This window comes from Adiantum capillus-veneris, chromosome 18 (genome assembly GCF_014529385.1).
Source record: "Adiantum capillus-veneris isolate H3 chromosome 18, ASM1452938v2, whole genome shotgun sequence".
Taxonomy (NCBI): domain Eukaryota; kingdom Viridiplantae; phylum Streptophyta; class Polypodiopsida; order Polypodiales; family Pteridaceae; genus Adiantum; species Adiantum capillus-veneris.
In genome coordinates this window covers 143,785,578-143,798,734 of record NC_140948.1, presented here as the reverse complement: position 1 = coordinate 143,798,734, position 13,157 = coordinate 143,785,578, and the positions used below count along the sequence as shown (strand labels likewise).

General features: G+C 41.1%; 1 pseudogene; it reads left to right on the top strand.

Moving 5' to 3' along the window:
- Window positions 1-7,797: 7,797 nt before the first annotated feature.
- Window positions 7,798-8,333, top strand: LOC147436561 (uncharacterized; annotated as a pseudogene).
- The last annotated feature ends 4,824 nt before the right edge of the window (window positions 8,334-13,157 follow it).

Below are 13,157 nucleotides of genomic sequence, written 5' to 3'. Positions count from 1 at the left end.
CCTGATTCATCAGGGTATGACATATACTGCTTATTCTAGTGGTATGGGACACTACAATAGGTAGTATGTGGATGACGGCATGCATAACAATTGTGTCTAATTTTCTTTTAATATTTGATATAGTTTTCTAATCATTGTTTTTCATAAGTATTGTTTGCAGGTTTTTCTCTTCGCAACTGAGGACAATTGCTTTCCAACGGAGGGGTATGTTATGGAATTCATATTTTACTATTTATTGCAGCTGACATGTGGAAAAGGCTTGACCGAGCTAGGCTATTGCAAAAAGGATATTATATTTTATGTATTCAAGTGCTCTTTAGGAGCTTTGGCCATTTATGTCTGGTCGGCCAGTTTGTACTCAATTTGACCATTGAAGAAATCTATAAATGAAATACGTGCAAGAGGAAAATGGTCACTCTTGCACGGGGGGAGATTACACCCAGTGTCTGTGTTATTCTCCTCTCCTCTCCCTTCTCTCTCGTCGTGCCGGCGTAGCACTCCACTCTAGGAGGTGCGTCTGCACGTGCTATCTCGCTTTCTCCCACTCTCTATCTCTCTCTGTTTGCATACGTCGTGGTTATGTGATATGGGAATTTCCAGGTATGCAGATTTGTCCGTTTATGCTAGATATTGTGGTATCTTGGGTATTTTGCAGGGCAGCCATGTTTCCGTCTGTAGCACATGCACTCTAATGTTCATCTACAAAGTGTTCGTCATGCACATACACAAATAATTTTGAAATTTTATAATTATTTATTAATTTTTTAAGTTTTACTTCATGGAACCCTATGGCCACGGGCCCATAGGATGTCCTCTATCTTAATAGGAACCCTATGGAATTATGGCTTGTGTGGTTGGCATCCTTCTCTTTATGATGCATGCATGTGTGTGTGTGTGTGTGTGTGTGTGTGTGTGTGTGTAGCTGTTTTACCTTAGATAATAAGACATAATTGAACTTTTACATTCAAAAGACAGCTGGTTTTAGAAAAACGAAAAGATAAGTACAGAAACAACTCAGTATTAGAATCATTTTTGTACAATGTTTGTAAGAATGAGGTCCCATTCTAGTATACAGATAGTAGATGAACTTCTCGAATAATAAATGCGTGTGCAATTCAGTGTAGGTCAGCTTGCCAAAGTAAAAAAACCTTCCAAGATAAGATAGAGTCCTTACCTGCATCCATCCAAACAAGACAACAGATCTGTTAGCCTTGGATGCGTTTTACAGGTATCAATGGACTATACCTGTTGTTATCCATGTCCGTCTTACAAACTTTTTTAACCTTTACAAGCTTAGTCCAAAATTAAAAAGATGTAATCTCAAATTCTTAAGCAGGAAACTTGAGTTTTTAGTACGAGGACTAGTACATTGATTAGAAAGCCATTATACCTTCCAAGTATCTAAATCCATCCTTAAAAAGTCACAGTAACAAGCTTAGTTTATTTAGGTCAGATGTCTATTTATGATTTTTGAATCATCCCACTTCAACCCTTTATCTTCCTGTTATCCAACCAAGTGATAGGGAGCCCTTTTAGAGAGCCAAACCATGCATGTTTTTTGGAAAAATACCACCTTAATACTCGAGGCAACAATAAGAACATCCATCTGCCCCAAGTAGTTTGCGATCATAGCCGAACAAAGGATGAAATGATGTGCTAGAGGGTCCCACACCCCCCTTTTTTAACGAGTCTGACAAGACATATTACCAATAGTCCAATGCTATACAAAGTCTGTAGACGACATTATTATGCAGGGGTGACAATATCAAATAATCCCCAAGGGTTTTGGTGCTTGAAAACAAAAAAACAGTCCCCCCCCCCCCCTTTTTTTTAAAACCGCAGTCTGACAAGACGCATTTACCAATAATCCAATGCTATACAAAGTCTGTAGACGACATCATAATGCAGACGCGACAGTATCAAAAAAGTCCCCAAGGCTTTCGGTAAAAAAACCCATAAACCACTGTTCGATTAGAGTCCATGTCATGCTTCGCACAACGGCCATAGAAGGCCAAAGTTTTACTGTAAGATGTCTTAAGAAGAAAACCCGTTTTTTATGGCAGCAGTAGTTTGAGCCTTTGCTAAAAAAACAAACCACCATACCTCAGTAATACTAGGCATTCGATACCCAGAGGAAAGGTTTAAAGCAATGTTTATACCATTACCATGCCAACATCCGACATGAACTATACTTACCTTGCTGTAACGGCCTGAACCAGGTGTTGTTTAATACACAACCTTATCATAAAGCAAAGAACAGTAAGGAAGTATGCATGGGAAAGCAAAAAAAAATTGAGAGACTTGTGTAGTGAGCTCCATATTTCCGTATAGAAGCACGCATTATAAATTTAAGTTAACCAAATAAAAAAAACCAGAGCGGAGTGAGGGGCAGATATGCGCCCTCACCTCTTTAAATAGGGAAAGGAGGAGGGACTACCAGTCCTGTGTCATGAGCGGGTCACCATGAGTGAGGAGATCGCCATCTGCGAAGCAGGGCCGCCTTCACAGTAATGAGAGTTTTTCCTAAACCAGCACCTACACGGCAGTAATAAAGAGCATGCCGGATTTACCCAAGACAAGGGGTATAGTAACTTTTAAAGAGGTGCTAAGTCCCATGGTGAAGACCCAACCGAATGTATTTTAGGGAGTGTGTGTCCGAAAGGCCATGCAGTCTTAGTAACATAATACAGCCCGAGGTAAAGATACAATGCAGCACTCAAGTCCTTACAAGGGCCATGCCATATGGTGGAGGTATTAGGCGGTAAAAATATAGTAGAATCCCAAGAGAGTAAACTCGGGTTTGTTTAATAGGTCGATGTATAAAGTGTGTGTGTGTGTGTGTGTGTGTGTGTGTGTGTGTGATAATCATCTTGGGCAGAAAACAACCCAACCGTGCTATGTCCTTTAATATGCGTCCCGTCCCATGGTGTGGACTTTTTGCGGTGAGGTAAAAAAATATAAGCTAGAAGTACTATAGTGTGTGTGTGTGTGTGTGTGTGTACCCGCCCTGTCCCAGGCACCAAACACAATGAGTCACTACTAGGCCCATTGTGAATGGGCCTACTACCTTATTAGAGAAATGAGATTATCTTTTTTAAAGTGTAACCCAGGTAAATCATGCTGAGTTAGAGTTTGAAAGACTAAGCGGACAATTTGTTTCCTATCAAAGCCATTGCGGCAATATTTTGTAATAAGCAATTTTATATGTGCCCAGGCAAGGAGAAAGGAGGAAGAGGAGTAGATGATTAAATACAATAGGCTGATACAAGTACTGAATTTCGCTTTGTGAGGCCTATTACTTTTCCTTATGATGAATTCCAGAGGTGGCAGTTTCAGTAGATCTCTTTTCCACATATATCAAAGGTCGTAACCACCAACAGAAGGAATATAAAGAGAGATATACAGGTTAAGGAAATGTACTGAGGTAAAAAAAAGCCTCGTTGGGTGTTATGAAATTGTGTGAGGAAGTAGGTTCAATCTTTAGATAGTGAGGGTAAATCAGGGCAATTTCATTGATGAATGATTTATTGTTGATGCTTAGCAAGTCATCCATGTATCTGTAAGTATGTGTGAACAATGAGAGTTTATCCTTCCTATACTCCATGGTTTGAAGAAACCATTTGTATTCGAAGAAGGCTTGGTAAACATTACACATAAGTGGAGAGCATGAGAATCACATGGGGATGCCTAGGCATTAATTGAAGTAGAGACTGCCAGAAACTATAGTACAATTATTAAGCAGCCATGAGATGTAGAGACAAAGCTTCTCTTCATTGAAGTGTAAGGAGTGTACGGAGTGAGTCTTTTTAATCCACCTAGGTTTTTTGGACAAAGATGTAAAAAAGTTTCTTCTTTCTAGCATTGGAGAAAGCCATTTTAATCACCTTGGCAAGAACAGTCTTAAGGCCAAGACTGTTGTTAACCATTATCTAGAAATTTTCTCATGTAGGAAACAGGAGCCTTTTTCAGTTTTTTTCATACAATGCATAACATCATGAGCTTTTGTTTGAGAGGCACCACATACCTAGCTAGGTACGATTGGGGGCAGGGAACCACCGGCCCCCCAATTGGGCCGGCGGTCCCCTGCCCTCAATCGTACCTAGCTAGGTATGCCATGCCTCCCTCACAAAAACTCATGATGTTGAGGTAACTCACAATGTGGGAATTATTGGGAGAATCTGTCCAAAACTTCTTGTGCAATAGTGAGCCAGCTCCACCTTTTTCACATTGTCGTTCAAGGGTTTTTATCATTGTGTTGTCGCTATTGAGGGTATTCTTGATAAACTCTTCAGTCCTTGCTCTGGGTTCTCATGGGCCCTCATGCCGAACAACATGTGCTGCTAAATTTTTCTCTATCTACGTCCCTTGGCACATCGTTGTGCAAAGCATCTAACATCTTTGGCACATTATCCAATACACTTAGAGATGGGATATCTAACTAGAGTCCAAAGTGTTTATGGCTTCTACTAGACACAAACAAACAATCCTCATGGGATTCCACACACATCATCACCATTGTGACCTATGCTCTTGTAAACTTTTGGCTGCAAAACTGTTCACAAAACAATTCACAATTAAGAAACCAATCTTGTTGGAAAAAAGGTACATAACATGATCATAAGAAGATTTAGAAATTTTCTCGTTTAGGAAAACAGAGTCTTTTTCAGCGTTTTTCATACAATGCATAACATAATGAGCTTCTGCTCAAGAGGCACCGCATACTTGGCTAGGTACGATTGGGGGCAAGGGACCGCCAGCCCGGGGGGGCCGGTGGTCCCCTGCCCCCAATCGTACCTAGCCAGGTATGCGGTGCCTCCCTCACAGAAGCTCATGATGTTGAGGTAAGTCACAATGTGGGAATTATTGTGAGAATTTGTCCAAAACTTCTTGTGGATCGAAGACACCAATCACGATGCAAACAAGCGACGCACTTTTAAACACTATTGTTTTGGTCTTCATAAATTTTAGTGTCCTTTGAAAGTAGTTATGGAACTATTGAAATTTTTTACTATAAGTGCGAGCATAAATATTTAGAAGAACTTGTCGCATAGAAAATAATTTCAATTTTACTGTCTTAGACTATTATGATAATATACTTCTAAGTAGACTTCAAAAAATTGATTATGTCTTCTACATTTTAGTATCCTGAACTTGGAAGACATTGTAATAAAATTTGAAACGTATTAAAAAAAAACACTGCTATGTTCAATTACAAATCATAAATCATAATAAATATTTCCTCTTGCATATTTTTATTTACTTTTATATTTTTTAACTATTGCAAGTGACAACACAACATTAAAACAATACAATATGACTATGTACATAAAAAAAACAAGATGACAACATCCTTTGGTCGAGTAATACGGCCTAGATGCTGACATGTGCACAAACGAAGAATGAGTAAGGAGGACATCATCTCGACAAAAAGTATGACCAGATGCCCAACCTTCCTGTGACGAAATAATCGAGCCGAATTAGCAACCAGATCAACACAAACCCAAGGGGAGGAAGGTGCCCAGATCAAGATGACACTACAATGTCAAATTAACGATGTAGTGTCGAACCAACAAAGACGTACTTGTAGAAAAACATACACTTGCCAAAAAAACGGTTGAGTGCTTAACGATAAACACCATATGGGCCTTTATGTACACACCTAGCCATGCATAGAAATGAGACATGTTTGTCAATTTAATAGCCACATGCCGACTTCTTGCATGACACACCCACACCCACATGTATGCCAGTCACTAGTTGTAGAGATGATCTGACTCTGTCGAATTAAGGGCATTGCACCAAACCCGCGCTACTACTCACACACCCATAGAGGGAAGAGAGACCTCTTCAATGCACCCCTTTAATCGTACCCCTATGATAACCTCACTGACCTCGGTAGACCTTTTGTGGGTTAGCATGTTACTAGTGACTTGCTTTAGAGTCATGAGGTGAATGAGTGAACAAGTTAATAACATGTTCATACGAGGTAAACACATAAAGAAAAGGGTGATCGTGTGATTATTCAATCCTTGGCACTCTATTTACAACATGAAATCAGTGGGCAATCACATTAAGCACGTGTGTAACTTAATCTACTCAAACACATGCACACATTTGCCTACTCAAGCAAGAAATAGAGAGACATTGCATACACGTACACAAGCATGTAATCTTAAGAAGATCTACATACACTAAATGAGAAGGTGTAGGGAAAGGACTCCTAGTGTCCTTTCCCATGAATAATGGCGACGAGGATGATCGGTGGGAGTCGAAAGCCAATGCTGGGAGCCATGTCCTTTCCCATGAATAATGGCGACCAACTGGCGATCGACGGGAGTCGAGAGCCAGTGTTGGGAGCCATTATTCATGGGAAAGGACACTCGAAGTCCTTTCTTGGCCATCGAGAGTCGAGAGGAGGGGGGCCATCTGATGCGAAAATCTGCAGGAGATGTAGTGCGCACTGACGACATAATGTGATCGTATTACGATTGTTGAGGTTTCGCCACCTCAAGCCCATTCCAATCGTCGACCTGGGAGCACTTGATTGGAGGAGCAACCTCTAGATTTTGCATGCTGACGTGATGCAAATATGACGGTTGCAACATTGATTTCTACGCAAGAATGTCATGGAGATGGACGGTGCAGAGTGCACGCCCCTTGACTCCCGAACTTGACGGTGATCAATAACTAGAAGCAAGGAGAATGTAGCAAGAATGGAACTCTAGGTGGACTCGTTACCATGTGCATATACTAGCAATCTCATCATAAACAAGCTAACGCTAATCTCTTAGATTTAGCCTCTTTTAAGGGATTTCCCGAAAGTAGCAACAATAGGCTAATTGGAAGCTGTAAGTAAAGTGATTAATGAAATATAAGTTTTCACCACATGACACTCCTTAGAGACCGCATAATTATATATTGGATACAAATTGGAACTCATAGATCCCATTTTACAAGCCTTTCACAATTAAAACATAATCCACCACTTATTTTACACATTCTCGTGGGACAAGTTGCTCTAATTCAAGTAGTTTTCCAGAATTCAGGTGCTTAAATTTAAGAGATCAAAATAAGCCATATATCAAACCAAGACCATTTTAAGACCAAAATTGGTAAATAACCCATTCTAACAAACCCAAAACTTCCGTTTCAGCATGCATTGTTGGAACAAGGAAAAATTCAATTCTTGCTACGACTATTGAAAAGAGAGAGCGAAAATCCACCTACAAAAAAGGGCTCATCAAGTAATGTGACACACGTAAACAATATACAAGCAACTATAGAAGAAGTGGAGTAAGGTATGTTGGGTGTGCATGCAATGGCTCGTACATAGAGAAGAAAAACTTATTTTTGACCGGATTTTTGAGCACTCTTCTATGGCAACTCAACCCCTCACACTTCAGGACTATAAAATTGGCCAAGTACCATAAAGTGAAAAAGTTGCTTAAAATTGAGTGTAGGAGTTAACTGGTTGTGTAAATTACATTTTGAAGTGGATTTTAAGGCAAAATAGCGTCTGTTTTGTATAAGGAACCCACACAAGAAGTTTGGAGATCACTGTTAGAATTTAGGCGGTGCAAAAAATAAACTTTTTTGCACAACTTTTAAAAATCAAGGTGTGAGGCCATGTACAATCAACTTTTTTTGACAAAGGCGATAAATCAACATGGCATCATTGATTACATTGATTCCTTAGGAAATTCACATTCTCATCAACTACATCTTGGCCCTATGTGTGACGAGGATGTTCTTGATCCACATGAAACTTTGCACGGAGTGGTGAATAATCTAGCTTACATGGAAATTATGTACATCAAAGGCCTAGTGGATTCATTGTCAAATCGTTTTAAGGTTGATTTTGATCTCTTTAAGCGGCGAAGGATTATGATCAAGACTTGCGGAAACTAGATTTCTTTATGATAAGGTGGCTAGATGTATTGTGCAAACAGTTTGGAAAAGGAGCCAACTCTTTCATTAATGAAGAAGAATGCAAAGGAGAACGCAGATCTTTTATCACACAAATTCGTAACTGCTTCAAAGGTAAGAGTATGCATTCAGCTTGGCAAGATTGTTGCAACCATGAAGAATGGGAGGTTTCTTTTCCATGGACCATGAAATTATGGAGAGCTCTGCTTTTACTTCCACTTTCATCAGTTGCCTATGAAACAGGCTTCTCAAAAATGAATAAGATAAAAAACAAGTCTTGTAATAGATTGTCTCTTGCATCATTGGGCTTAGCAATGTTTGTTGGACTCAATACTCCGAAGGCTTCATGTTCTCAAGATGTATTGTGGGAAGAATGCTTTTATATGTGGAAATCTATGAGGAAGTGAAGGATAGCAAGCTTGGAAACAAATTGATTGTTACTATGGAATTTTATTTGCTTAGATATTCAGCCAAGCGATATGATTTTGTATCGAGGGCTCTTTTGCATTGTATTGGTATCGAAGGACTTTTAATCTTATTTCAAGGCAGTTTTTATTCTCCAATTTTGTACTTTAATGATAAAAATGAATTTCATATTCATTATGTCATTGGTTTCATTTGCTCTATTTCTATGTAATTTAAAAAATTTACCAAGTTGTGGTCCGTGGACTATGGTTTGAGAATACGTTGTTTAAATAATGAACTTTGTCAAAGTTATACTAAAAGGATGGTTAAAATGCATGGAAGAGTGTGAGATAAGTGAAATATTAATGTATGGGAGTATACAATAAGTGAAATATTAGTTTTCTTGGAATTTTGATGAAGAAGGGTGCAAAATTTTCTCTTGTTCATTAGAAGGGCAATTGTAAAATTTGCTCTTCATTGTAGTAGGGCATAAGCTGCACATGCCTGTCATTAGACATTCGGGGTAGCCCTTCAAATCCTATCACTGGGGTAAGGCTCGCATTCTTTGTCAGACTTCTGATCAGATTGAATCCCATTGCTCATCAGCAACGCCTGTGCACTTGCCAAGTCTATTTGGGTTTTCAAGAAAAGCATTTATGATGAAGAAACTAGAAACGAAGTTTTGGTCTTTGTTATTATTAAGTCGGACCTGATATTTTTCGTATCAACTTACGAAAGTATGTTCAAAACAAGCAACATGGCAGTGGCTGTTGAAACCTTTTGGTCAAACCACAACAACATGCAGGCAATCAGGGAGAGGGGGGGGGGGAGTAAGTCCAAAATTGGGCAAGGATATGTCTTACTAAAATGATGGGACCACGGTGAAGTTGAAATCCCTACACACGATTGTTATGTAAAATTTAAAATTAAGCTCTTATACCCTTGCCATCTCTATGGGAGCCTTCTTCTCACACGCCTACCATCTACAAAGTCTCAATGTGAAATAGATAAGCACTGAGGTTTGACGGTCGTAAATTAAAGTTCCATTGATAGCGATACCAGAAATATCATAAAACATTCATAATAATTGGCCTTCTTTGACATGTGTTTAGGGTTCCCTAACTCCATTAGTCTTATTGTAGATAAACTTCAAACAAAATTAATCAATCCGACTAGTGCATGGAGGCTACAAGATGTGTCAAGATCTTAGAAAACAAGGTGTCGTGTTGTTTTCTGAGTACGGTGTGAAAAACCAAGTTTATGATGTGTTTTTGGAGTTTTGTTCAGTTAATGGCTTATGTATGGGCTCAATAAGAGCAAGGTTATGCTGAAATCTATGTCATTTGATGTAATGATAGTGTTTCCAACCAAGTTTGCAATCAATGGGAAGCATTTACTATTGTTTGTATAGTTAAGAGCAGAATGTGAATGCCAAATACGACAGGAATAAGGTTGGATGAAATTTTTGTTGGAATGTATCCAAATGGAAAGTGTTTGTCATTGTAGTTGTATCGGATGTCTTCGAGATCCACTTGGATCCTGAACAGGGTCGATATGGTTGATTTTGCTCGATTTGTGGCTTTCCTGGGGGTTTTGGTTCTATATCATATTGGTCTCTGTCACAAACAGATGACGTGGCATGACCACCAGGGTAAACTGTACAGACAGAGTACGCACAGGCTCACGTGGCAGAAAGTACGGACAGGGCTGATGTGGTGGACAATACGGACTTCCGTGATTTGCATTGACAGGTGCTGATGTGGCAACCTATATGGATTTCCGCAAATTGCACAAACTGCATTTTAGGGCAGATTTTAGACCAGATGCTTTTTGGATTGATTGTGTTTTAGTTGAATAGCTTTTGGGGCTCCGCTTTTGAGGCATCCCTTGTAAGAATACATAAGACCCTTGGGGCATCACTCTTCAGAGCATCTGGACGTAGAGTCTGAGAGCAAAGGACCCCTTTGAGTGTTGTACTTTTCTCAAGCATTAATATAATAAAGAAATACCAAAAGGGACACCAGGTTTTGGGTCCAATACCTCTAGGCATGGAACTACGCCGAGCTGTGTCAACTCAAGTTTTAAAGTTGTAAAGTATTTTAAGTGATTTTCTCATGTGTCGTGCTAGATTCTCGACTAGGGTATCCAAGTCTATGGCAGTGGTATCAGAGCACAACCGATTTCTCTTCTACCTGAAAATTCGATCCTCTTATCGCGACACACATGGATTGAAATGATGAATCCCGATTCCCACAAGAATCAGACAAACCCTCCTGACACTTCAAAAATAGGCGCCATGAGTTTGCTTTCCATCGACAGACATCTCACTGGGCCCAGGTGGATGACAAAGTGAGAGGGGCGTTCTTTGAGAGAGTGGGACCCCGGCATGCACACGCCAGTGTCAGCCAGTTGAGGAGGCCTGACGGGTCAGTTGCTTCAGAGCCAAAGGACATGTGTGCAATTGCTACTGACTTCTACCAACACCTGTTGTCTACAGAGCCTTTGTCAAAGCGTCAGGAGTCAGGATACGTGCAGAGAGCTCGTTTGGGCACAGATGCCTTGTCTTGTGATTGAGGAGATGCGCCAAAGGCTTGAGCTGCCTCTTCAGCTTGAGGAGATCCACGAGGCCCTCAGAGCACTTCCCCGTGGTAGCTGTCCCAGTGAGGATGGTTTGACTCCTAGTTTTTTCTTAGAGTATTGGGACTTGTTTGGCTCAAATATCTGCAGCGCTTTTCAATACATCCTGCACAGGATAGATGCCTGACAACATCAATGAGGGCTTGATCTACCTCATTCCCAAGGAGGGTGGCTTCTTTAATAAGATTCGATAGTGGCGGCCCATCACCATCCTCAACTCAGCCTACAACATTCTTGGCAAGGGTCTGAGTTTGAGGATTCAGCCACTTCTAGAGAGCATTATACATGGGACTCGGACAGGTTTTGTCAAGGAGCGTAGTATCCTCGACAACATCTTTGCTTTCTGGGAGGCATTTGCCCTCGCGTGCTGTATCGCAGATAGTGTGTCGTGCTCTCTACAGTGGGTGCTCCTTAGTGCAATGTGCATGACAATCTGACTCAAAACAGACTAAAAACAGGGAACAATAGACAACAACTGAGCTCACATAGACAGAAAGCAGCAGTAGACCACAACAAATGACTCGACTATCCCAAGAACTAATACAGACTCTAACGTGGCAGCACACTCAGCTCCAGCCCAGGACTCTCAGATACAAAGGGGTGTCAAGGCTCAGATGTGCAGGGATAGTAAAGACGCGCTGTGTGTATCAACTCTCTCTAGACAACTACACCCAAGATGATAAACATGACCCAACATCTACTACTCATATGTGCCACCATAAAGAGCCACCAATGGCTCATAAATGTCAGCCATCTACGTCTCTCTCCAAACTGAGGGTGGTGACCTGGCCACAATGTCCACTAGACCAACGTCCATATCCCTGCCACGTGTCACTACCCAGCCCAGAGAGTCTGTCCAGTGTGAACCAGACGAGACCAACTGTACTCACTGTGTGTCCTGTGAAAGTGACATTGTAGCCTGCTATAGGTTGCCCACCACAAGACCGCTCACCGTCTCGGTGAGAGGAATATTGAAAAACTATGAAAGAAAACCACTAGGTATTGCATCCGTACATCTTTCGTGAAGCAGGTGCTAGGCCCAACCATGACCTTACATGCCTCAAAAAGTGGAGTAAAAAACACTGACTGCTTGCAAACGCCTTAAGCCTTTGAATAGGCAGGAACCCAGTATGATTGCATAGTCCAAGAATCCCAATTGGCTAAACAGAATGAGGCTCCACAGCAAAGAAATATGCTCGGTTTGGATCCAACACATCTTTATCTTCCATAACCATAGTGAGAGGAAAATGACCTCGTCCATGCTTGCAAATGAACCTTGCAACACTTTCTGCACAACACTCTTCTCGAAAAGAGGGATGACCATTAGGTGGAGTAACACCGCAAATAAGGTTAAGCTCCATCGTGATGGCAGAACGAAAAGCATTAACAGCAATGGGATGGCAACCAGCTGAATGCTTGAAAGCTGAGGGGTGGATAGGTAGTAGGTAGGGGGAGAGGCCTAGGTAGGGGGAGGGCGAGGGAGAGGGGTAGGTAGGGGGAGGGCGAGGGCGAGGCCTAGGTAGGGTGAGGGCGAGGGGTAGGTAGGGGGTAGGTAGGGGGCGAGGTCTATGAAGGGGAAGGCGAGGGCGAGGCCTAGGTAGGGTGAGGGCGAGGGGTAGGTAGGAGGCGAGGACTAGGGTGTTGGAGGGCGAGGCCCATGTAGGGTGAGGGCGAGAAGTAGGTAGGGGGTAGGTAGGGGACGAGGTCTAGGTAGGGGGAGTCTTACCGTGTGGCGAGCGAGATTTTTTGAGCGAAGGAAAATCCGAGCAAATGAATAAAGAAACCAAATGGGCTTTGATAAGAAAGATGAATGAAGATCCTACTTTAGTAATAGTAAGATCTTGAATCCCTAAGTAATCGTAGCAATATGATTTGTACAAAATTAGACTCTAGATTCTTTTGCGCAGTTGATACTTGATGTCGAGCAATGAGAAACCCAAGCTAGTAGCAAAGCTATTACAAACCATGCAATGATCCACAACTATATTCAACACCATAATTTTTATTTTAACTTTAAATTTTACGGAGCAATCTAATGCAAGTCAACAATGCTCATACATCTACAAAGTTTCTAAACTGTACTAAGAGAGAATTGCCATATCTTATACAAAAAAGAGAGAGATTTCTTTAGAGTTGTAAGATAACAAGTGGAATATAGAGAACAGCATGTCGTGCCTCTGCACTCTAAT